This window comes from Tiliqua scincoides, chromosome 6 (genome assembly GCF_035046505.1).
Source record: "Tiliqua scincoides isolate rTilSci1 chromosome 6, rTilSci1.hap2, whole genome shotgun sequence".
Classification (NCBI taxonomy): domain Eukaryota; kingdom Metazoa; phylum Chordata; class Lepidosauria; order Squamata; family Scincidae; genus Tiliqua; species Tiliqua scincoides.
In genome coordinates, this window is record NC_089826.1 from 35756224 (window position 1) to 35782181 (window position 25958).

Here is a 25958-nt window from a genome sequence, read left to right on the forward strand (position 1 = left end):
ATTATTACAAACATTTTGCTAATATGAAGGGTACACTTTATTAGTGCCAAGGGATATGCAAGTGAAAAAGGTTGGGAACCACTGCAGGAGATCCATGAATCAAATCCACCTTTAAGGTGGACATGAGGAGAACCATGAATCAAAGACACCTTTAAGGTGTCTGGTGCGTTAAGCCAGAAGCTCTACATACAACATACAACCCATAACACATAACTGGGAGTGTGAAATTCAATTCACAGCAGAGAGATGAGATATTTGCAGCCCTTTTTACTCAGAACTAGACCCACTGCTTTCCATGGGTGTTATTCTTAAGTCATGGTGCACTGAATTGTAGTCTGGGAAGGAGGGTCCCATTCTGGTGTTTCCAAAAACAGACCTGCTTTGCAAGCATTTGCCAAGCAGAACCAGGCTACAGCAGAAGGAAGGAGAATAAAAGGTTAACTTTGGCTGGAATGTCCCTGGAAAGTAACTAAGGAGGTGCCTGCCTGAGCTGAGCAACAGCTCAAACTGTTCAGAGTTGAAAGGCTCTGCCCTCTGACTGACCCAGAGATCAGGCAAAGTGAAAATTGGAGCTTGATTACTTGGCAAAAATTTCAAGTACTATACGTGAGTATCTACGGTAATTCATCACACTCACCTATTTAGTATATTTGACAGAATTACAGTTATGTAGCTAAGTGAGTAATCCTAACCAACTTTCCAGCACAGGCATAGCTGTGCCAGTGGGGTATGTGCTGCATCCTGCAGTTGGGGTCCAGTCACGGAGGCCTCCTCAAGGTAAGGCAATGTTCATTCCTTTACTTCAGAGTTGCATTGCCCTTATGTCAGTGCTGGAAAGTTGGTTAGGATCGCGGCCGAATGCAATTTTGTGCTCCTGTGCCAGTGTTCTGAGGTGTCAGCATCTGCGAGTTGTAGGTCCAAACACCATGTTAAGGGGAGAAAACAGCCATAAGAACATAAGAACAGCCCCACTGGATCAGGCCATAGGCCCATCTAGTCCAGCTTCCTGTATCTCACAGCAGCCCACCAAATGCCCCAGGGAGCACACCAGATAACAAGAGACCTCATCCTGGTGCCCTCCCTTGCATCTGGCATTCTGACATAACCCAATTCTAAAATCAGGAGGTTGTGCATACACATCATGGCTTGTACCCCATAATGGATTTTTCCTCCAGAAACTTGTCCAATCACCTTTTAAAGGCATCTAGGCTAGACGCCAGCACCACATCCTGTGGCAAGGAGTTCCACAGACTGACCACACGCTGAGTAAAGAAATATTTTCTTTTGTCTGTCCTAACCTGCCCAACACTCAATTTTAGTGGATGTCCCCTGGTTCTGGTATTATGTGAGAGTGTAAAGAGCATCTCCCTATCCATCCCCTGCATAATTTTGTATGTCTCAATCATGTCCCCCCTCAGGCGTCTCTTTTCTAGGCTGAAGAGGCCCAAACGCCGTAGCCTTTCCTCATAAGGAAGGTGCCCCAGCCCCGTAATCATCTTAGTCGCTCTCTTTTGCACCTTTTCCATTTCCACTATGTCTTTTTTGAGATGCGGCAACCAGAACTGGACATAATACTCCAGGTGTGGCCTTACCATAGATTTGTACAATGGCATTATAATACTAGCCGTTTTGTTCTCAATACCCTTCCTAATGATCCCAAGCATAGAATTGGCCTTCTTCACTGCTGCCGCACATTGGGTCGATACTTTCATCGACCTGTCCACCACCACCCCAAGATCTCTCTCCTGATCTGTCACAGACAGCTCAGAACCCATCAGCCTATATCTAAAGTTTTGATTTTTTGCCCCAATGTGCATGACTTTACACTTACTGACATTGAAGCGCATCTGCCATTTTGCTGCCCATTCTGCCAGTCTGGAGAGATCCTTCTGGAGCTCCTCACAATCACTTCTGGTCTTCACCACTCGGAAAAGTTTGGTGTCGTCTGCAAATCAATGTGCATTGACTTGATTGTGCATTTTCTTGCCTTCTACGCATCAGCACACAGAGTGCACTGTTACAATGTTTCTCTCCTTGTGACAGAATCTTTCTACAAAGCATTGCAACATCACTTTACTGTGTCAAAACTGCTCTGATCAGTTCATTCCCCACCTCATATGATTTAAATCATTTTTGGAGTCCATTTCCCTTGTTTTAGTGAGAGGGGTGTGTGTGTGTGCATGCCCTTTTCTAAGTGCCATCAATGCAAAAGAATTGAATTCAGGGGATTACAGATATCCACTGTGCATTGTACACCCAATTACATTTTGATATACTTATTTTGGAGTTTATCTGGCGTGAATAAGTTCTGTGAGAAGGCCTAGTTAAAAGCGGGCAAAGAAAAGAAAAAGCAAACAGCAAAATTCTACAACATAAGCATGGTAGAGGATAATGGAAGTTATAGGGTGGGGGCATACTTAAATGCTCCCCGTTCCTACTTCAGTCTGGTGGCTTTCTCTTAGCCAGGTGGTCACAACTAGGCAGTTATGGTGCAGGTATGGATTAGGTTTAGGCAGCAGTTCTCAAACTTCTTGGGAGTTAGTCTCCCAGGGTAAGTCTTGGGGTGTGTGTGTGTGAAAGCAGCAGCATGATTGTGAAAACAGAAGTGGTTTCCAATCACTTGTTTTTACTTTTCTAAGTCTTGGGGAACTCCACGGGGCTCCCCATACCTCCTGGAGGCCTGTAAGTAAACTCCCCCTTTGCCCCCAGCACTGGCGTGATCCTAGGAATCATGTCACTGCCTTCCCCCTTCTCCCACCTCTTAAGGGGCAGAGGCTAAGGCTCCCAGGCTGGGGCATCACAACACCCTAGTTTGAGAACCTCAGGGTTTAGGGATTGGTGGAGAAGCGGAGTGGGCTACTGTGAGCAGAACCAGCCACCCGAGGCTTCTCTGCTCAGGGATGCTTGCTGGGAACCCCTTGCCTGTGGATTTTAAAATCAAACGCAAGCTTCTCAGTTTAGGGATGGACGATGCAATCCAGATCTTTCTTGATGTCCTGGGGCTTGTAGTTGACAAGCTGCAATTGCTGCATGTGGCCATTTGCTTAAACCCAGAATGAGAATGCTCACAGAAGGAGTAGACTGCAGTTGCTGCCTCCCCAAGGAAAGAAGTCAGCATCAAAAGGGTGTGGAGAGGCAGCAGAGTTAGGACTGCTTCATGTCATGTGTATATACAGGTGGACTCTCAGTATCCGCAGGAGTTCAGTTCCTGCATGCCCCCCCTCATGGATACCAAAACCCATGGATAATGGAATCTGCTGGTTCCAAACCCACAGAGGCTTCAAACATGACCACAGCCTTGTTTCAGCCATGTCCAGAGTTGTTCTGAAGCATGTAGAGGCGTCCCACAGCCTTTGCATTCCTCAAAATGCCATCCAGAGCAGTTTTGCCGTTTTTTCTGTTTTTGTTGAAAATCGAAAGTTGCATTTAAACTGCCTTTAAAACCCCCATAGATACTGAAACCTGCGGATAATGGAATCTGCCAGTTCCAAACCCACAGGGGCTCTGTGGCCTTTGTGAGCTTCAGAATGCAACCAGAACAGTTTTGCTGCCTGGTGAAAACCAGAAGTTGCCTTTAAATTTCTCCAGGTGGCTGTGGGCCTCAAAGCCTCCCAGATGCTACCGGAACAAAGTTCTGGTCATGTCTGGGAGGTCTTCAGTGGTTCCATCTGTGGGTTCAGAACATGCGGGTGATGAAATCTATGGGTTCCAATCTATAATTCACAAATAATTACAAATTCACAAATTCACGATAAGGAAACCGGATTTCTTGATGTGTTAAATGACTGTGGCTTAGATCAGCTAGTCACGGAGCCCACCAGAGGACAGGTGACTCTGGATTTAATATTGTGTGGTACGCAGGACCTGGTTAGAGATGTAAACGTTACTGAGCCATTGGGGAACAGTGATCATGCTGCGATCCGTTTTGACGTGCACGTTGGGGGAAGAATACCAGGCAAATCTCTAACAAAAACCCTTGACTTCCGACGGGCGGACTTCCCTCAAATGAGGAGGCTGGTTAGAAGGAGGTTGAAAGGGAGGATAAAAAGAGTCCAATCTCTCCAGAGTTCATGGAGGCTGCTTAAAACAACAGTAATAGAGGCCCAGCAGAGGTGTATACCACAAAGAAAGAAGGGTTCCACTAAATCCAGGAGGGTGCCCGCATGACTAACCAGCCAAGTTAGAGAGGCTGTGAAGGGCAAGGAAGCTTCCTTCCGTAAATGGAAGTCTTGCCCTAATGAGGAGAATAAAAAGGAACATAAACTGTGGCAAAAGAAATGTAAGAATGTGATACTGGAGGCCAAGCGAGACTATGAGGAACGCATGGCCGGCAACATTAAGAGGAATAATAAAAGCTTCTTCAAATATGTTAGAAGCAGGAAACCTGCCAGAGAAGCGGTTGGCCCTCTGGATGGTGAGGGAGGGAAAGGGGAGATAAAAGGAGACTTAGAGATGGCAGAGAAATTAAATGAGTTCTTTGCATCCGTCTTCACGGCAGAAGACCTCGGGCAGATACCGCTGCCCGAACGGCCCCTCCTGACCGAGGAGTTAAGTCAGATAGAGGTTAAAAGAGAAGATGTTTCAGACCTCATTGATAAATTAAAGATCAGTAAGTCACCGGGCCCTGATGGCATCCACCCAAGGGTTATTAAGGAATTGAAGAATGAAGTTGCAGATCTCTTGACTAAGGTATGCAACTTGTCCCTCAAAACGGCCACGGTGCCAGAAGATTGGAGGATAGCAAATGTCACGCCTATTTTTAAAAAGGGAAAGAGGGGGGACCTGGGAAACTATAGGCCGGTCAGCCTAACATCCATACCGGGTAAGATGGTGGAATGCCTCATCAAAGATAGGATCTCAAAACACATAGACGAACAGGCCTTGCTGAGGGAGAGTCAGCATGGCTTCTGTAAGGGTAAGTCTTGCCTCACAAACCTTATAGAATTCTTTGAAAAGGTCAACAGGCATGTGGATGCGGGAGAACCCGTGGACATTATATATCTGGACTTTCAGAAGGCGTTTGACACAGTCCCTCACCTAAGGCTACTGAAAAAACTCCACAGTCAGGGAATTAGAGGACAGGTCCTCTCGTGGATTGAGAACTGGTTGGAGGCCAGGAAGCAGAGAGTGGGTGTCAATGGGCAATTTTCACAATGGAGAGAGGTGAAAAGAGGTGTGCCTCAAGGATCTGTCCTGGGACCGGTGCTTTTCAACCTCTTCATAAATGACCTGGAGACAGGGTTGAGCAGTGAAGTGGCTAAGTTTGCAGATGACACCAAACTTTTCCGAGTGGTAAAGACCAGAAGTGATCGTGAGGAGCTCCAGAAGGATCTCTCCAGACAGGCAGAATGGGCAGCAAAATGGCAGATGCGCTTCAATGTCAGTAAGTGTAAAGTCATGCACACTGGGGCAAAAAATCAAAACTTTAGATATAGGCTGATGGGTTCTGAGCTGTCTGTGACAGATCAGGAGAGAGATCTTGGGGTGGTGGTGGACAGGTCGATGAAAGTGTCGACCCAATGTGCGGCGGCAGTGAAGAAGGCCAATTCTATGCTTGGGATCATTAGGAAGGGTATTGAGAACAAAACAGCTAGTATTATAATGCCGTTGTACAAATCTATGGTAAGGCCACACCTGGAGTTTTGTGTCCAGTTCTGGTTGCCGCATCTCAAAAAAGACATAGTGGAAATGGAAAAGGTGCAAAAAAGAGCGACTAAGATGATTACGGGGCTGGGGCACTTTCCTTATGAGGAAAGGCTACGGCGTTTGGGCCTCTTCAGCCTAGAAAAGAGATGCTTGAGGGGGGACATGATTGAGACATACAAAATTATGCAGGGAATGGACACAGTGGATAGGGAGATGCTCTTTGCACTCTCACATAATAACAGAACCAGGGGACATCCACTAAAATTGAGTGTTGGGCGGGTTAGGACAGACAAAAGAAAATATTTCTTTACTCAGTGTGTGGTCAGTCTGTGGATCTCCTTGCCACAGGATGTGGTGCTGGCGTCTAGCCTAGACACCTTTAAAAGGGGATTGGACAAGTTTCTGGAGGAAAAATCCATTATGGGGTACAAGCCATGATGTGTATGCGCAACCTCCTGATTTTAGAATTGGGTTATGTCAGAATGCCAGATGCAAGGGAGGGCACCAGGATGAGGTCTCTTGTTATCTGGTGTGCTCCCTGGGGCATTTGGTGGGCTGCTGTGAGATACAGGAAGCTGGACTAGAAGGGCCTATGGCCTGATCCAGTGGGGCTGTTCTTATGTTCTTATGGCTGTTTTCTCCCCTTAACATGGTGTTTGGACCTACAACTTGCAGATGCTGACACCTCAGAACACTGGCACAGGAGCACAAAATTGCATTCTAGATGGGCCTATGGTCTGATCCAGTGGGGCTGTTCTTATGTTCTTATGTAAATATGGACAGCCCACTATATTTTAATAAAATTGTGGGCCATTTAAACTCAGAACCTGCTTGTCTTCTGTTTTACTGAAGTGTGTGAAGGCAATTTATATTCACACATCTTTTAAAGAGACTACTGTTAATGTACTTCAACTTTGCAATACAGAAAATAGCTTACTATATATAAAACAGCAATCATATATAGAGTATGCACAATTGTTGTTAGCTTTCTATAGTCATTATCTGTAGATCTATCTCCCAGGTCTCAAATGGAGGATTTTGTACTGATATTGCTTTCACCATACTTTGCGGATGCATGCCCTGGCATGTAAATGACTTGCTGAAGATACCAGAGAAGAACAAACATCTGAAGACAACAGCAGCATTTCAAGGACCACAATGATGACAACCGTATATATTTAATAGACAAAAGATTCTGAAACTTTTTCTGTCCCCAAATAGACATTTCTATTTCAATGCTAGTCTTTAAACTGCAGAAGCTCAAAACTTAGCTCCTGGGAGCAAAGGATTCTGTTTATCCATAAATCTTCTGAAGATATTTCTCCTATGACAGAGAGCTGCCAGTATCATCTTGGTTTCTCTCACAGGGAGACACAATGAATGAAGTGAGGCAGGATGCAAACCTTTTGTGCTTTCATCATTATGAAAATGTGAATCTTCAGACACCCTTCAAAATGTAAAGTTCCCCCATAAATTCCGTGTGGAAAAGGAAACAGGGTTGGTTACTGGTACAAGCGGCAACACCTCCAACACCACACTAAAGGGCAACAAAACGTTGGAAATGTGAAATGAATAATAGATGACAGAAACCAATGGCACACCACCTGATTTTGCTGGTGCAAGCCAAAGTGGGGGGAGGCAATGGAGTAATGAGCATGTCTGAAATGCGCAAAGCCCAGGCTCCATTCTTGCAGGTGTGTGAACAAGCAGACCACACTAAGCCAATAGACATCAGATAAAAACAGGAAAAATGTAGATAATGTACCCCACTATCATTCACTTATAAGTTGTATCAAGATTAAGCTTAAGGCCACTGACAGTCAGATCGTGTGCTGCCCGGTGCCAGCGCTGGGGAACATAAAAGTGCTGTAAGGCACTCTAGTGCCAGTGAAGAGGCCAGCGCCAGTCAGCGCTGGGCCTCAGCACCGGAAGGATCTGTCGCTGGAGAACCAGGCAGTACATTTCCCAGCCACTCAGTAGGGAGGTCTTTGGGGGCAGGGAGAGGGCAGGGGAAGGCAGGGAGGGGGCAAAACTGAGCAGGGGGAGAGCAGGACAGAGGGTGGATTGGGGTTGGGAGGGGGGAGAACAGCAGCAGAGGCTGTGACTGAATCCTATGCCCCTCCCAAGCTGAGTCATCCAACATGGGTCTCCTCAGTTCTGTGCCAGTTCAACAGCTGGCACAGATCAGAGTAGCTCCATCAGGCCCAGTACCAGTCAACAAGGGGTAAGGGAAAAAATGTTCCTTCACCCCAAGGAAACCTTTGACACCTTCCTTGGACTCACAAGATACCGCAGCAGCCATTTCAGCACAGCTGGGTGCCAGGGAGGGATAGGATTGGGCCCTGGGTTTACTTTAAATCACTGAAATAAATGGTAGATAAGTTCTTCAATACCCACTCACTCTTAAAGATGTAGTCGTCTTAAGGATTAAACTGGCATGTACCTCAACAAGAATACTGCAAGGTAAGGGTGGTTCCACAGGTAGGGCCTAGTGGGCAAATGTCAGAACAAAACAAGGTCCCACACCTCTCCATTTCCAACCCATGAAACAGTGAGGACCTACTGCTACCACTATTCTTCACCTCTCCCTGGCAAGCCAGAGCCATGAAATGCTTATGGGATGGAGATGCTTATGGGATGCCAAAGGAGAGCAATTTCCTCCACTGCTACTCTACTGTTCTCCCCATTGGGCCTACCAGGCAATGGAGAGAAGGGGGTAGCACAGGGCACTAGTTCATTACCTGGTTTACAGTTCAATGGTGCACACACACTTTCTAAAACATAGGGGGAGCACATTATTGGAGGATGCTCGGAGGGCTTCTACTCCAGGGCCCCATGCAGGCAAATTGGGCCTGGGAAGGGGCTCTGTGATGGCACCAATCCAACCCTCCCTTCTGGGACTAATCCACTCTCCCTGCTCCACATCCTCCCTGTTCTGCCCATACCCTGCCCTATTGCCCCCTCCTCACCATTCCCCACCATGTTCCACCACCTGTGCCAGGCTTACTTGCTCCAGTAGGCCTCCCAACAACTGCCAGCATATGCTGGAAGGCTCTGGCCTTCCCAATGGCTCACCGGCTGCTTGTGCTGCTGCAAAGTGCTTTACGGCTGCTTTGTCAAAGCCCACTATGACAGAGGTTTAGCGTTAGTCCGTGCCCACTTGCTACCACAAGTGCCTTAGGTTTCTCTAAGCCCTTTCACTCCCACTCCGAGTACACACAACTCCAATAAATGAGTAAAAGTCTTTATTAACTACGGTTAATACATAAGATGTTGCCACCCACACCATAGTGGGCTTCTTGAGAACAACTTAGGAAAAGTAGGTGGGCAAGCCATACAGAGAATAAGAAAGCTGGTTGGGACTACATTACCTACAAGTTCCCACACTCCAAGTAGATCTACTCTAAGTAGATCTCGATGTGGTGAGTGACAAGGCCTTCGGTGGCCAATGCCAGGCTCAAGGCACCCTTTCCAAAAGGGTACTCCTCTCTCAGTTAGGATGTCAGTTTCTACATATCCCCTCAATATTTCTGTAACCTTCTAAAATATAATTCACCCCGTGACATCTGCACTAGCGTATCGTGCCCATGAACTCACTAGTTTATGCTATGCAGCCATGCTGTCAGAGTGCACACTGCATGCAAAAGTGGGGGCAGGGGAGATAAGAAAGCCCAGGAGAGGTAAGTAAAAATATGTTACCTGTCAGTATGCTGCCTAGCCATCAATAGTGTCCTTGGACCTACATCAGCTATTTGATTGGCATAAGAGTCAGGGGTAGGTCTAAGCCCCGTACCTGGCCCCTGCCACCACCATACCTGCTTCTGTGTGTGTCTTAAGATTCGCTGGTGGGCATCCAGGATCTGATGGCAGAAACACAGAGCTTCAGGTCATTTGCTCCAGAGCACACAATGACTGCGTGACTTTCATGCCACTGTTACAGGACCTACAGCGGTGAATCATGAGAGATCCATGACCATAGGCCTTGTACTGGATTGGGTCACCAGTTGCCTCCTCTGACTGGAGCCATTCCTGGGTACTATTTTCTCCAGCATGACATTAAGCCAAGAAACCCTGTTAAAATCTCCATGATTGCTTTCAAGAGTCATGTGGAGATTGATGATGACTCCTGGAGACTCCAAGCCAATCCTGGGGGGGGGGGGGGGAAGCCTATCCAAAATAATGGTATGCTGAGATACTCTTGAGTCCTCAACTACTTACTTTAATTTGGAGCTCAAATTTGTTGCTCCTAGAATAAATGCCATTGATGAATGTCAGTTTTGAAGTTCTGATTTATGAAATATTTAGTATGAATATTCTTCAATGGCAGTATTTTATCCAGTAATTTTACATGTAGTAATATATTAATATAATATGTGTACTAATCTACCATTTATATAATGCATATATCTACTCTTACAGTACCTATCTGTACATAAACATAATAAATCATGTGCAGACTGTTTCTCCAATTTGTAAAAATGCCATCTGAATACATGGGCTGACAATCCTTTTTTATTATTTTTCAAATTAAAATAAAATTTAATTTCTTCTCAAGATGGCTCCTGGGCACTGGAATTAGGCTGGCAAGGGACTGGGATCTTCCATAATGGTTATTTATAGTGGAGTGATTGGATTTTATACTGCTTAAAGGGATCTTTCAGTGGTATTTATTATATTTTGGACATTTACCTCTCGTGATCATTGTTGTCCACATATATGGTTTTGTTAAATGCTGACGCTTAAAATGAGTATGGATTCAATGATGGATCTGAAAGAAATTGTGCATCTAAAATAGGCTATGAACAAGTAAAATGACATATGTGCATTAATCATGCGTATCTCAGCTGCATGGATTTTTATTTGGAAGTTCTCTGTGTGCTATGAAGCTATACTGTGGCGCTTAATGTGTGATGCGTATAACAGCACTGGGTGGACACAGTTCATGTCTTTTCCTTGTAATCACGACACTGTTTTACTGTATATGGCAATATACTTTGACTACTGTATTGACATTTATGCTTGACAAACTTCAGGCCTAGAAGCTCTACAAAGCAAGTTAAAAAGGGCAATAGCAGCCTGTGACCCAAAAAGGAACATTCCAGCTTAGGTTTAATCAATTGAAAAGGAAAGCAATGGAAAGGGAGGAAGAAAAAAATGCTTTCAGACGTTACTGTTTTCTTTGCAAGAAATGCAGACACATCTACAGTGTGGATCAGGTCTGGATAATCTGAGTTCATATTTCATTAGTCGTGATGAATAATTATGATATGCTGATTACTCACCAAGAATCTCCAACTGTATCTTATATATGTGTAACTGTAACAATAAATCACGTGTATCCCCAAATCTAGTCCTGCCTCCATCCCTACCCCTCCTCTCTCTGTGTTATCTCCTTTGTGTCAGTATTGAGATTTTACTCTGTGTATAGTGCCATGCAAATTATCACCACCACCACCACCACCACCTGCCTTCTTCATTTGAGGAAACTGAAAAACAAAACCATGAGTCAGTGGCATCACTAGGATTCGCGTCACCCGGTGCGGGAGGCCTGCGCGTCACCCCATGCAATGGGCAGGGCAACGCCCCAGGTAGTGGGTGTGGTGATGTACCCATTGTCCCACCCCCACTGGTTTTTTGGCTGTACCTTTTGATAGAACACAGATATTTCAATGTGGTTTGTTTCATTGCATTCTGCATGAAATTACACATTGATTGATATATAACATGATGGTATTCCTCCAAATTCTGATTTTAGTGATTTTAGCTTTCAAAAACTTGTAGAGTATCTCTCTCTCTCTCTCTCTCTCTCTCTCTCTCTCTCTCACACACACACACACACACACACACACACACACACACACACACACACACACACACCCCCCGTGTCAAATTACTAACACCTTATTGCAGCAGTTCTCAAACTTTTAGCACCAGGACCCACTTTTTAGAATGACAATCTGTCCAGGACCCATTGGAAGTGATGTCATGGCCAGAAGTGACATCAAGCAAATTAAAATAAATTATAAATAATTAAATTGAAATAAAAGAAATAATTAAATAAGGGGGAGCCAGTCCTGTTCCACCAAGTGAATTTTCTCTGTAGCCTGCCTGCAATAATACCCCCCCTCCTCCAAAAAAGAATCAGTGAGATTTCCAGCCCTCCCCAGTGCCCAGTTTAAAGTTCTTCTATTTCAGGCATATCAAGACAAAGACCCACCTGGCTTTGCAAGTGCAAAATAGAAAACTTTCCCCTTACCAGTTCAAACCTCTTTTTTTTGTCCTTTTTAGTGGAAGGGAGGAGGCTGCCTTCTGGAGCATTTGTTGCACTCCAGTTCCATCAGACCAGGACCATTCTGGAGGCTTCACATTCCTCTTTGCCTGGCCTGACCAGCAGCCAAGGCACTTCTGCTTACTTGCAAGTAAACACAACCACATGGCTGAGTTTGCTTTCCATAGGGCTCAATACATTCGAAGCTGGGAGGGAGGGGCCTCCTTCTCCTGTATTTTTTGGGGGCTGCATTAATTGGATCAGGACCATTCTGACATTGTAGGATTCCTCTCAGCCTGCCCTTTCGGACAGACTAAGGCACGTTTGCCTACTTGTTAGTAAACACAGCCACATGGCTGTGTTTGCTTTCCATAGGGCTCAATACACTCACAGCGAGGAGGGACCTTCTTCTCGGGTGTTTTGGGGGGGACTGCATTCATTGGATCAGGACCATTCAGGTGTCAATGGATTCCTCTCTGCCTGCGCTTTCCGATGCATTAAGGCAAGTCTGCCTACTCATGAGTAAACATGTGATACGGCTTGGTTTCACTTTCCATTGGGCTCCATGCATTTTTTTCTTTCCAGTTTTTTGGCCATAACTTTTGAATGAAAGGAGCTATTTCACTCTGGTTTTTTGCATTGCATTCCGCTGGACATTCCGCCTCCAATGGTGTATGGCATGATGGGGTTGCCCCTAAAACCGTGATGTTGGCGCGTCATCCCCCAGTGCGAGTCACCTCCCCTTGCGCGTCACCTGGTGCGGCATGCGCCCCACCCCAGCAACACCACTACTGAGTTGAAATATAGATTTGAGATATTTTGTTTTCCAGAACAAAGGGATCTGAGCTACCCTTCTCTGGGAGACAAACCTCCAAGCAACATTTAGCAGAAGCCTATCAAGATCTCTGGATTGAGCCTTTTAAGGAGCATCCCCTTTTGAAGTCTTTTCCCCCAAGGACCTGTACCATCCTGGAGTCCACAAGGGCTACAGTCCAACCTACACACTCTTAAGGAATGTCAGTGTGCAGAATAATAGCTGCATGAAGAATTTATAGAGGGTCAATGGGTTTTTTGATAATATAGACCCATTAAGAGAGGTAAAAGAAGCAAAGCCTCCTAGCTCTGTCTACTTCCCAACCAATTAGTTCCTAGCTCTGTCTGCTTCCTTTCTCAAGGAACCCTTTCTATACATATGGTTTCAGTCAATTAGCCGAACGGAAGCCAGCGAGAGGGTGATCAAGTGGATATATCATGATAAAAGATCTAAGCAAACAAGGTTGGTAGTGACTGAGTGGGGAACTCCTCTTAGGAAGACAAATGATCTAGGTTTGATCTTTCCCCGCTTCTGGTATGCTATGGTCATTGATATGGGTCACAGCTCCCATATCTTCCACCAATATCAGTGGACAGTTGACATGTGAAAGCAGGTCCAAGCAGTCAAGTGTGTAAAGGTCAACATTCAACAGTACCACTATGTTTACTTTATCTTCTATATTTAGTTACTACATTTATACAATAGCCTGCTAACTGGGCAAGGAGGCCCTTATCAAAGGGGTGATTCCCTTATACAACATGTGGTAGAAGAACAATTGCACCTGTTCATCTTAGCATAGTGGACACTCCAACAGCGCTGTTGAGAGCCGACACTGGGCCCAAGACAAGATGCCTGATTGGACCCCCCTCCTAAATTTTCCTACAAAATATATGTTATTACATTTTTAAGCCATTTCTACATGTTGTATATATGAAACAAAGACCAAATATGTATGTATACCTGTGGGCTGGGCAAAAATGGGTTAAACAAGTTTTTAATCAACAGTTTTAACTTAGCATGCACAAGACTGAAACTACAGTAAATGAAAACATTTATCAGAATGGGATAATTTCCTTACTTTGAGTTGTGCTACTGAGTTTCTTTTCATCTACTTCAGCAAAGTTCTCATTTCCTTTTTCTTCTTCTAATAATGCTGGGGCATCCAAGGACCAGCTTTCACTATCTCCCTCATTTCTATGTGATAATTTCTGAAACAAATCCCAAATGAAATAAACTTGCCTGGTCTTTGATTCCTCCCCCCCCCCTTTTTTTTTTTCTTTTCTGTGTTCCAGTCTTATATTTGAACTCCATACTGTTAATTTCACCTTCATGCCAAAACACATGCAGACTTGATCCAAGGCCATGGGTTCTGGACACACACTAAACTAGGAAAAGGTCTGGAGCTGACTGTTGGGGCCGAGTAGTTCTGGTTGGAATGTGTAAGTGTCACTTTCCCAGTGTTTGAATTGTACTAATACACGTTGGTGCTTATGGAGAAGACCTAGGCTTCCACTACAGCTTTAATCCACCTACTCCCCAGGGTGTAGGGTGCAGGGTGACCAGACATAGTGGAGGGCAGAATGCCTATACCTTTAACCATTGCATAATAGAAGATGGAATGTTGGCAGGTGCAGCTCAACATGAAAGGGTTTAAAAAGCTGCACCTGCCAACATTCCCTCTTCTATTACCCTTCCAGACAGAATTGTAAAAGATGGTCTCTGCTATGCTAGCTACAAGTTATCATCTGTAGTCCCCTCAGCAGCTTCTCAGGATGAAGCTGTAGAACAGGCAAACAGGCCCAGGAATAGAATGTGCAGCTCAGGCTGTCAGGAGCTGGATCAAAGCTGGATCTCAGGCTCTTTCCTTCAAGATGGAAAGAGTATTTTAGCTCTTTTGAGATCTTGGTTTAGCTCTCTTGCCAAAATCTGCCACTCTACTGTCCCTCCAACTGGACCTCAGGACCTTTCCTAGGCCTTGCAAGACCTTCTTGCTGGACTGGAAAAACTGAGGCTATAATCCTATACACTTTCCTGGGAATAAGCCCCATAGAACAGACTGTGACTTACTTCTGGGTAGTCATGGATAGAATTGCACTGTTAGTCTTCAGTCTGGTCAGGGGTTGATTGACAGTTACTGCATGAACTCTTTCCTAACACCTGCCCTCATGTGTTCTGGAGGCATGTGGTTTGTTATGGTATCTGAGAGCTGTTAGAGCTATGTCCTACCAGATTCCCACTCCAAACCTCACTTAGGGAACTTATGCCCACTCTAAGCTAATTACCTCCCCTTTCATTCCCCAACAATGACGCCAGTTCTCTACAGCAGCACTGCTAGACTCCACCACCAGGGTAGCTTGCCTGTTTAAACTGCAGGGACCCAGTTCCTAAGGCAGCAGTCCTTCCCAGTATAGCAGCACACCTCAGCACTCCGCAGCCTGTTCAAGTAGTCCCTTAGTCAGTCTGTTAGTCACAAAGTCAGTCAAAGTATCCAAGGCAAAGTCCAAAGTCAATAAGCCAAGTCACAGTCCAAGGTCACATTCCAAAGTCAATAAGCCCCAACCGTCCTTCTCATCTCCAACCTGCACTCCTTCTACAACCCACAAACCCTTCCTGCCTCAGGTGTTCCTTATATCCCTGAGGGCCCTATTGCCTTCAAATGGCTGCAACTGTGCAGCACACTCTGCTGGATGCCCAGGCCTTACCCTTAAAGGGGCCACTGCTGACACCATATCTACCTCCTTGCCAGCTCTTCTGCTATTCCAATACAAGCTACCCTTAACAGTCTCCAGAATGCATTGGGGCAATAGGTGCATTGGAAGTGGATTAAAACTGTAGTGGAAACGCAACTCTGAATAAATTTGTTTTGTACTGTATAGTTTGTTTTGTTGCGGCCCGGACCCCAGGGATTTTGCTCCCCCCTTCCTCAGGCCTCTAGTAGAAGGTTCTTAGTATGCAAGCCTGGGGAGACCACTGCCTGAAAACTTGCCTGGTCAGGCAGAGTCATTACTGGGCTGGAAAGATCAATTAGTCTGATTGGTATAAGCTATTGTCACTATCATAAGATATTGGTATAGTAGTGGTTCTCAAACTTTGAGGGAGTTTTACTCCCTCAGTAAGTCTTTGTGGGGGAGGGGCTATGGCAGCAACACAATCCCTAGGATCACATCGCTAAGGGGGGGATGCTTGTGACTTACTTTATGAAGGCAAGGCTGCAGCAGGCTGCAGGAGGTGTGGGGAGCCCTCCGCAGTGCTTCCTGAGGCTCGGAACATTCTATAATAGCAGGCGCAAAGCACCTCCTGCAAAACAGAAGTGCTTTGCGTTGGCTTTTTCCGAGCGTTCCAAACCTCGGGGAGCACTGTGGAGGGCTGCGCAGGGCTCCCCACACCTCCTGCAGCCTGCTGCAGCCCTGCCTTCATAAAGTAAGTCACAAGCACCCCCCTTGGCCCCCATACAGACGTGATCTTGGGGATCGCTTCCCTGCCTCCCCCCTGAACCTTAAAGGGATGGGGGACCTTTACACAATCTGATGGGGCACAACCCACCAGTTTGAGAACCACTGTTATAGTATTATCCTGATGTTTTTTACAGCCATGCAAGTTAAGTACTATTATCCAAAATTACAGCTGGGGAGCTGAGGCTAAGAAGAAATAGGTTTGTCTAAGGTGAACATTGAGCCAAGGAAGTCCTGATTTTCAATTCTGTCTCTTACAGCACCATCCTATGTGTGTCTACTCAAAAATAACTCCCATTGTGTTCAATGGACTTCTGAAATTCTATGCACATTTTCCTGGAAGCAGTGGCATAGCTAAGGGGGTGCAGGGGGTAGCAGTTACACAGGCATCAAGCTTTAGGGGGGCAACAAGCTGAGCTTGACACTAGTGACCAAAATTGTGAAAATCTTGGTATGTATGAATAATACCATCATCTTATATATCATTGGAAAGGTAATTTAATGCAGAAGCTATGCAACAAACTGCACTAGAATATCTGTATTCTATCAAAAGGTATGGCCAATTAACCAGAAAATGAAAACAAATCTGCCTTATGGAACAAAAAGTGGATTTTTTTAACTCAAAATCAACCTATGAGACTGATTGTTCTGAGAGCCCATGGCATGTTATTATGTTATTGACATGTTATCATGATATAGCATGAAACCAATAAGGTGTTAATATGTGTCAGCGCTCATTTCCATTTATCATAATATAGTTACCCCTGCTAACTGGGTAAAAAGGCTCTTTTTCAAGTGGCACCCCTGTTAAATTTAGCTGGAGGAGAATAACCATCGCTCTTCATCACACCACAGTGTTTGAAACTAATCAGGGGCACATTTTTTATTTATATACTTAATTAAATTTGATTTTGCCTGGGGCTACAAATGTTCTTTGACCCCAGGTAGCAGATAGAGCCTTAGCTATGCCACGACTGGGGGGAGGCAGCAGAGCAAGGGGGTGACGAGCTGCTGGGGGGGGGAGAAGGTGGGTTCCTCCCAATTTTCACTTTTTTAAAAACCTGGACAGGACTTTCAGTTGTGACATCCAGGGCAACATTTTGAGCATGGCACCGGGCTGCACAATCATTAGCTGCACCACTGCCTGGAAGTAAGCCCCATGAATTCAGTGGAACTTCTGAGTATATGTGCTGTCAGCCACTATGCTATGCCCATTCTCTATGTTAAAGCAGGATGGTGACTTTTCATTTCTTTTGTTATGTAAACTACTTTGTGAACTTTGTAGTTGAAAAGTGATGCAGAAATGTTACAGCAGTACCTTTCTGCCTTCAAGACACTAAAATTTATTATGAATATTGGATATTCACACAGTCAGGTAGCTGTTATTGACTGGTTTGTTTTATCTGGATTTTATCCTATTTTGCTGTTATAAATATTGTTGCAATATGTAAGCTATTCCCAGTAAAGCTGCTTTTTGTAGTTGGTAATTTCTATGGCCTGAAGCTGTTCAGGTGCTCTTCAAGGTGTTTTGGAACAGCACTAAGGGCACTAATCACACTTGGCATCACTTCTTTGTTGGTGTTTTTTTGTGAATTTTTCCGCTTAAGTGACATTTCTTCCAGTAACCCTATAGTCTTCAGTTCTGGTCACTCAACTGGAGAACCTGAGTCCCATAACCCACAAATCACCAGGTGCCCAGGAACTCCAGCACCTGGCACTGTCCTTGTTGACCTGGAAAATGACTGAGCTGTTATAGACTTGCTATTCATTTTTCGCACCATACTAGGAATGGGTTTGGGACACATTTAGAATGACTTCTCAGCATAGGCCTGTCTGGGTTGGGTGGCCCTGTTTAGCTTAGCCCCCTGCCTCACTGAGGCATGAAAGCCCCACCACCACTACAAGGCAATGTCACATGGGGGGATAATGAAGATGATGATGATGATTAAATTAGCCCTGAATTTTAACCAATTCTCACTCAAGCTTTTTTTATAGTGTTTCCCTGCAGAAACATTATATTTGACACTTAACCTTTATATAACTTTTCAAAGCATTAAAATTCATCTAGCTGCACTGTTTTTCCAGAATACAGGTAGTGCCTTGGTACCCATGAGGGATCTGTTCTTGGATCCACTGTGGATACCAAAAACTGTGGGTAATTAAATCTGCAGTTTGGGCACCTTTAAAACCTCCAAAGGCAACCAGAGCTGTTCAAAAAAATGTGACTTCTGCTTTCCTCAGATAAACCTTGCTTCCCTGGAGGGCTTCCCTAGGCCTGAGGATGCCTTATTAGAGCAAAAACCATCAGAATGCTTTTTTTTCATTCTGGGTCCATTCTGAAGCCCGCATGGGTGGACATGTGTGGCCTCTGCAGACTTCAGAAAACCCTCCAGAGGCCACTGGAGCTGTGCTTCAGAGGGCTCGGGTTGGACCAAATCTGACTCAACATGGATCTGGGGGACCCACATTGACCCAATTCCGCAGATGGAATATCTGTGGATAAACAGGCTCAACCTGTACTGTTTAGAGGACTTTTTCCTTAGTAAAACTGATTCATAAAAACTCAGCACCTTTTACCCAAAGCTTTTCTTTGAAGGCTAACCTCTGATTTTCCTCACAGAGATTGGTGTTATGTAATATAGATCTTTCTTCATCTGTTCTATGTGTTGAGGTCAGAAGTTTTTTATTTTTATTTTTACATAGTGTTGAAGTCTCCTTCTAGAACAGAAGCATATCAAATCAAAATCTTTCAAATTAGCAGGGAAATTAAAAGAGGGGGGATAAATCCAAGAAAGCATCCATTTTAATGACCACTGATATGCAATTTATGTTTTCTGCCTAGATAGCATCACAAAGCGGTTGCATGTTTTCGCCTAACATGTTTTGTAAACATGTGTACATGGTGCTGAACGCATGCCAGGCGAGCGTGACCCAGCCCGTTTTTTCTACGAAAAGTGATACCTTTCAGGTCAATTGTGCTGGTTACAGATATCCTTTCCAGTCACTGCTCATTTATTTTGTTGCATTCTCAATCTTGATTCTCTTCCTCATTGTTCTATACTGATCCCCCAATAAGTTTAATAATAACAATCTAATTAAATGATACTGTGTTTGGACCTATACCTGACTGTGGTCCTTCACAAATTCCAGTTTTCTCTGAGATATGCCACAAGCCAATGGCCCAAAGACCTGTTGAACACACATGTTCAGGTGCACATGTATGAATGCATACAAATGTCCCTGAACAACTTGAAGGTGCTCTAAGCACACCTGAGGTTTGCTTAAGAAGTAGTGGATAGATGATCTAACTATCTAACACGAATACTAACACGAAAAATGCAAAATTATCTCAGACAAGGTTATCTCAGCCTCCTAGTTTCATATTATTCTGGTATCCTTTAAACTTCAAATGCCAGTGAGAATACGAAGTAGAGCTTTGACTTTCAATGTGAGGTGTAAGACGAAATGAAGAGCAATAAAACTTGAATGTGCCTCTCTTGGGACTGGAGCTTTCCTCCAGCATCTGAAAAGTTTCTCTAAGGGGAGTCCTCATCTTTTGTACAGTGGTTTCAAAGTGGGGAAAAGATTATTTGCTTGCTGATACAAAGAGAAACATGAAGGCTATCTCCTACTTACTGAAAATGTACATAAAAGAATCCTGGTTCAAAGTTCATGTTCTTTTCTTCTGTGCATAAGATGACAACAGCATCTCGCATGCTGCATTTGAAAGCTGCTATCCCATCCCTTTAGTGGTCCTACCAGAAAAAGAAGAGAGAATATTATTGATTGAAAACTATTTGCTCTGAGACTGTAGGAGATGCATTTAAGTACCACAACATTTTCTTATCACATTTCACAAGGCTCTCTCTCTCTCTCTCTCTGTAAAATGTGTGTACTGACAGTGACTGTCATGCATATGGAAATCACAGAATGGTAACCCTGCCCAGTGTCCTTACCTTGAAAAATTTGCATTTTAGAGCAGACCATGTAAATATTTTAACCCAAAAAGGTATTTTGAAAAGAAATATGTTTAAAGTTTGATAGAGACAAATGTATGCTGATTCATTTTTTGATTGTTCAATACAGTACTTAGCATTTATAGAACACTTTACTGCAGTGGTTCTCAAACGTTTTGGAGGCCCGAGAGCAGGGGTGTCAAACTCATTTCGTACAGTGGGCCAAACAGCATTCATGGTGCCTGCTGAGGGCCAGAAGTGACATCATTAAACAGGAAGTAATAATGTTGAGCAGGGGATGACCAGAAATAAACACTTTTTTGCTCACTTAAGAACTCATTAGCTGCAAATGACAGAGGAGAAGGTATGCAAATCTTCATTATATTTTCAAGATATCATGGAGGCAACCATATTAACTGCACCACTTCTGCTGAGACAGCTCCACACCTGATAGGTGCTCTGCAAAGTGACTCCTCAGCAGTAGCTGAGAGCAACTCATGGTGGTGCTGGGAGAGCCCAGTTATCATGAGGACTGGATAAAAAGTACCCATGGGCCGCATCTGGTCTGCAGCCTTATGTTTGACATCCCTGCCCTAGAGGCAGCTGCCTGGTTTATAAATGCCAAGGGGTGTGGCAATCTTCTCAACCTCAGGTTTTCCTCCCCTGCAATATTTTACAGGGCTATTGGAAGATGGTACCGGTGAAATGCTTTGCCCATGCAGAAAGAGCTATGCAAATATTATGATTAGTACAACAAGACTATGAGAATTAGGTTAGGTGGAGAAAGTGAGAATGTTATCCAAGATCATCCCATGAGTTTCAAGACTGAGTGAGAACAAATCAGTTCAGATTTATTCTCACCAGAGGGGAAAAATACAAGGGATTATGTGGGGCCTCTTTGCTTCACTCTTCGAGCACTTTGTGGTTACATCTTACGCTATACATCAAAAATCCAAAGTTAATCAGAGTTCATGGCTATTGCCTCCAGATGCATGTAATTGTATCACAGTCACACAAAGCCTAATCAGAGATTTGAAAATGCAGACTTCTCAATTGACCCTGGCAGGTAAAGGGTCTCAGTGCACTTCTCAGAGGGCTCCAAGCCCCTCCTGTGATGGCAAAAAGCGACTGCAAAGTTCCTGGGATTCCAGAAATGCTAATCAGCAGTTCTAGTCTGCAGCACATTTATTACACCCTGACATACTGGAGACAGGCTGTTACAAATAGAACGGCCGGGTGAAAAATGCTGTTCCAGTGTTTTATAATAAAGTGCACCAATTAGATGCATTCATTAGGACAAACTGCTTGTCTTTTCCTATATTAGAGCTTTTAAGAGGCACAATGCATTTCATAGCTCAGCCTATTTGGTATGATTATTAATTGAACAGAGCACATTACCAAGTTTTAATCAAATAACTGTAAATACATGATGAATTACGTCTCCTTGGGGACTGTCAGGGTTGCATCAGACCACAGCTGCGTCATGGTGTACACTGACAGATGCATCATGTTCAAGCAGTTCCTTTTCCCTGCCCTAAGACACTCCCCACCCCACAGGTGTTTATAGGGACATCACCAGAACAAGGGACTCAGCAGGTGCTTAAAAGGCCAATCTGTCATTGATGTTAAGAACTAATTAGGAGCCACCTCCCCAATGTATCTCCACTTCATCATGAGGAAAAGGGTCAGAAACTCCAGCAATTCGCTAATTCCTCATGTTGCCACCTGGCCCCGGCAGTGCTGGAAATGAGTCTGTATTTTAGTTTTAGCAGCATGAAGAGCCCTCAGGGCAGTTGATGATTTACAAAGGGCAAATGGTGAACAGTAAGTGCAGAAGAGAAGAAACAGGGGGCGGCGGGGGGGCGGGGCAGGAAAAGGACAACGTTATTATACAAGGCTGGGAACAATCGTCACAAGATGAATGACCTGCTGTTTCTGCTGGCATGAACATTCCTTCTCCATTTCTTACTTGTACACAAAGACACAAGGGATCAGGCACTGCCGGATCTCTCATTGTAATAAACAAAAGCTGGATGCAGAATGACCCAAAGCCCAGCCATCCCTTCAGGAATATGACCACAGAATTCTAGCCCTGAATGAGCACTCTGAGCGAAGGTCATCTGAATCAAGCCTTTATACTGCATAAGGGTCTTCATTTATAAAAATAGTTTGCAACCAAATAGGTCACATAATAGAATACAGGTTGGGCATCCTTAACCTGGAATTCCAAAATCTAAAATACCCCCAAATCTTTCACTTTTTGTGAGAGTGGACCTGATGTCACAGGTTTTGGGACAGGAAACATCATATCCAGGGAGAGGACTTACCGCACCAGGATACCAGCCCTTGGGGCTTCTTGGATGGGCCTCTTCCACCTGCTGAGCAATGCGGTGGGCTGGGTGGGGACATGGGGCAGACCAGTTGTGAGATCAACACAACCACCAATCTGCTGCTGCCACCATGATCCTCACTCTGCTGCCACTGAACTACCCCCCCTGCCTTGGTCCTCACCTGAATCACCCACACACCACATTATCTGCTCTAGTAGGGCTTCTGCATGTTGCTGCCATGTGCATGTGGGGCCTCTGGCCATTTGCACAGCACATGACGGTGGTGCACATCGTACGATGCCATACCAGGACATACCATGGCAGATCACAAGATCCATCGCCATAAGCCCACAATAGGATTGGGCTGTTAGAAACATCTAACAAATAAGCCAAAAAATTAATGGTCCATTCCACAGTTTTATGCTTACGGTTTCTGATTGGCATGTGCAAAATTATTCATCAACAGAGCAAGACACAATCTTCTTCCAGGCCACCCTGCCCTACCATTTCACATGACTGGGTGCTCCTTTTCCCAGCCCTGCTGAGGCAAGGACAAGAAAATTCTGTCACCCTATTAGGTGTTCTGTTCTTGGGGGCCAAGCCTTCCAAGCCATTAGCCAGTTTGGCTTCTCATTTCATTGTGCGTCAGCTTACTGACCCCTACCCAAACTCCTTATCTTACAGTCTGAAATTACCTGGTTGCCTATTGAGCCAGAAAGGCATTTTTTGCTGTCCACATGATTGGCGTCAGTTGATAGGATATTTTTTTTTTAACCTACCCCAAATTTGGTGGTTTGAGTGGTCATTTCTGGCAGGTTTTGTGCAGGGCAGGGGCAGAACATCCTGCGAACTTTCTCCCCAAGTTCAGCACAATCGGCTATAATTTAGGGATCAGTAACCGAAAAGGTCGATTACTAAAATCTTTTGTGCATATTTGCTCAGTACATCTTAAGCCAACACTGTGATGTATTTGTCTGCCTTAAATTGCCTTGCCAGAACTGGTTTTCTGTTCCATTACATTTTTTCCCCATTCTATTTTATCAGCTTTCTACAATGTGGAAACAGCAATGGAATCCTGATTTATAAAAGCTTTAAACCGTTTCAAAACAATATTAGTGGAAGGGGGGAAGAGGTCCTGCCTGTAGCTTTTACTTCAATTAGCTTCAGTTGGGGGGGACGACTATTGATTAAGTATAGATTGATAAATGTTTGCATGCTTTTTATTGCCTTTTGTTTTTCATCTGCTTTTTCTTTTGACCTTTGCCCAGCTAATGAATTTCATGAAACAAAAACCCCTGTTGAGCGAATGGGAGATTTATTTATTTTTTTTACTCTAGGCCAGTGATTCCCAAACATTTTATCAACAGGGCCCACTTTTTAAAATGACACTCTATTGGGACCCACCGAGGTTTACCAGACTTTAAATGAAGATGTTGGGGCCCCTCCCAGATGCCCTGACCTCCAACTTACCCTGGAGCAGGCACCCCATGCCCAGGGTGGGGAGGCTTCCCTGCCCTTGAAGGGAGCAAAGAAGGTTGGCTCACCCCAACCAGCCAGAGGGGGCTGGCAGGGCCAACAAGGAACACTACAGGAAATAAGCCAGGAACAGGAAGGGCCTTTTCTGCCCCACCTGGAGGAAGGGGAGGGGCCAAAAGGGGCGGGCTTGCTCCATAAAACAGGGAGGCCAGGGCTGAGAGGCAGTCAGTGTGAAGCAGGGAGCTGTGAGCTCAACAGCTCCTGCTCCTAGGCCAGGTTTGGCAGCTCTGCTAGGGAGGAGGACAAGGGTGCTGGAACCCCCTCTCCCTTCAGCCAATCTGAGGCCTCCCTGGGGGTGGAACAAGCCTGCTCCAGGCCACTCCAGGGCAGGGACCCTACAGAAGATTTACAGCACAGTCCTATCTTCCTCTGGAACAGGCAGGCCAGGGGACCTGTGCTGTATCAGGCACAAAATTGGGGTCCCCAGGTCAGTGCAGAGGCTGGATGCAGCCTCCATGTGACCCTGCGCCGGTCCACACGAGGAGGTGCAAACGTACTTTATGGCAAGTTTGTGACCCTTCTAGGCTGGCGCAAGGGACATACGCCAGCCTAACACAAGGTTAGGATTGCGCCCTTAGAAAGAAATAATATTTTATTTATTTATAATTAATAAAAACCAGAAAAAAGACCCTCAATCATTTATTTCCCTACATTTACACATGCTTGCAAACTGCAGGAGCTGAGCTCATTGCAGGCTAATTAGTAGCTACAGTATCAGATTTTTGAATAGCCTCAAGGCTTGAGGCAGTTATCTGATCTTTCCATCACCCTTTAGGAACTCACCAAAAATCATGTTGCAACCCACCAGTGAGTTCCAACCCACAGTTAGGGCACCACTTCTCTAAGCAACTTTGTGAAAATACTCAGCCCCATTTGCTGCATGTCCAATAATGGCCTGATTCAAGGCTATGTTCCAACTCCCATTAACAACAAGGCCAATCAAATTAGTCAAACAAGCAAGACTAAAATGAATACACGTGGTTAAGAACCATGCACTTGAGTTTCAAACATCTCTGACCCATATGTTACAGTGCCTCCTGTGCTTGAGTTCCCACTGGAGCAGAGAGGCAGCAGTATGGATACATATAGAGCAATGTTTTACTGTTTTCTGCTGATACCACCCTTGAAAACTTCTGTAGCCATTCTGGGCCTCAGGTTGGACAGAACAGTATTTTAGCTGTGCCTAAGAACTGGGCTCCTCTTCTGTGTCTTAAAGAAACAACAGCGATGTTCAGAGAAACAGTCAATATTTATATAAGCTACAAGATCCACTTTTCTCTACAGACCAAGATAGAAAAGAAAGGTCCCCTGTGCATGCACCGTCATTACTGACCCTTGGGGTGATGCCGCGTCAGCAATGCTTTCCTGGCAGACTTTAAACAGGGTGGTTTGCCATTGCCTTCTCTAGACAAGATACAGACCAAGATATTGCTAGATAATTGCTTTACAAGAATGTCCTGAAGCTTTTGAAACACACACCTTAGTTCCTGTGCCTTACCAGTGGTCCAATACTAGTTGGTGATGAAAGTCTGCTGTTGGTGCCAACTGCCTCCAGGAGTGAAGGTAAGTGGCAATAGGGTGGGTGGAATGTGGAAGAGAGGAGGAGGAATGAGAGAGTTTCTGGGTGGGGAGGGAACGGGCAGGAGGCAGAACAGGAGGGGGTGGATCTTGTTGGCACCAGCTTATGCCAGATCCTAATTCCATTCCTTGTCCCCTTCCTTCTCCCTTACTTGCCTCAGACTTGCACAAGCAAAAGAGCTGGCACAGATCTGAACAGGCCATTAGGGCAGTGGAAGCTTGCCCCAGGGTATGGAGGGGTCTAGATGGGTAAAATTGGTGATGCCAGTGCGCACCTTATCCTAGCCTTCTTCCAAAGCCTGATCCACTGACTTGGATCAGCTTGGGCGTGCTGGAGATTATCTCTGACACAGGTCTGAGTTGACCCACAGTGACTGC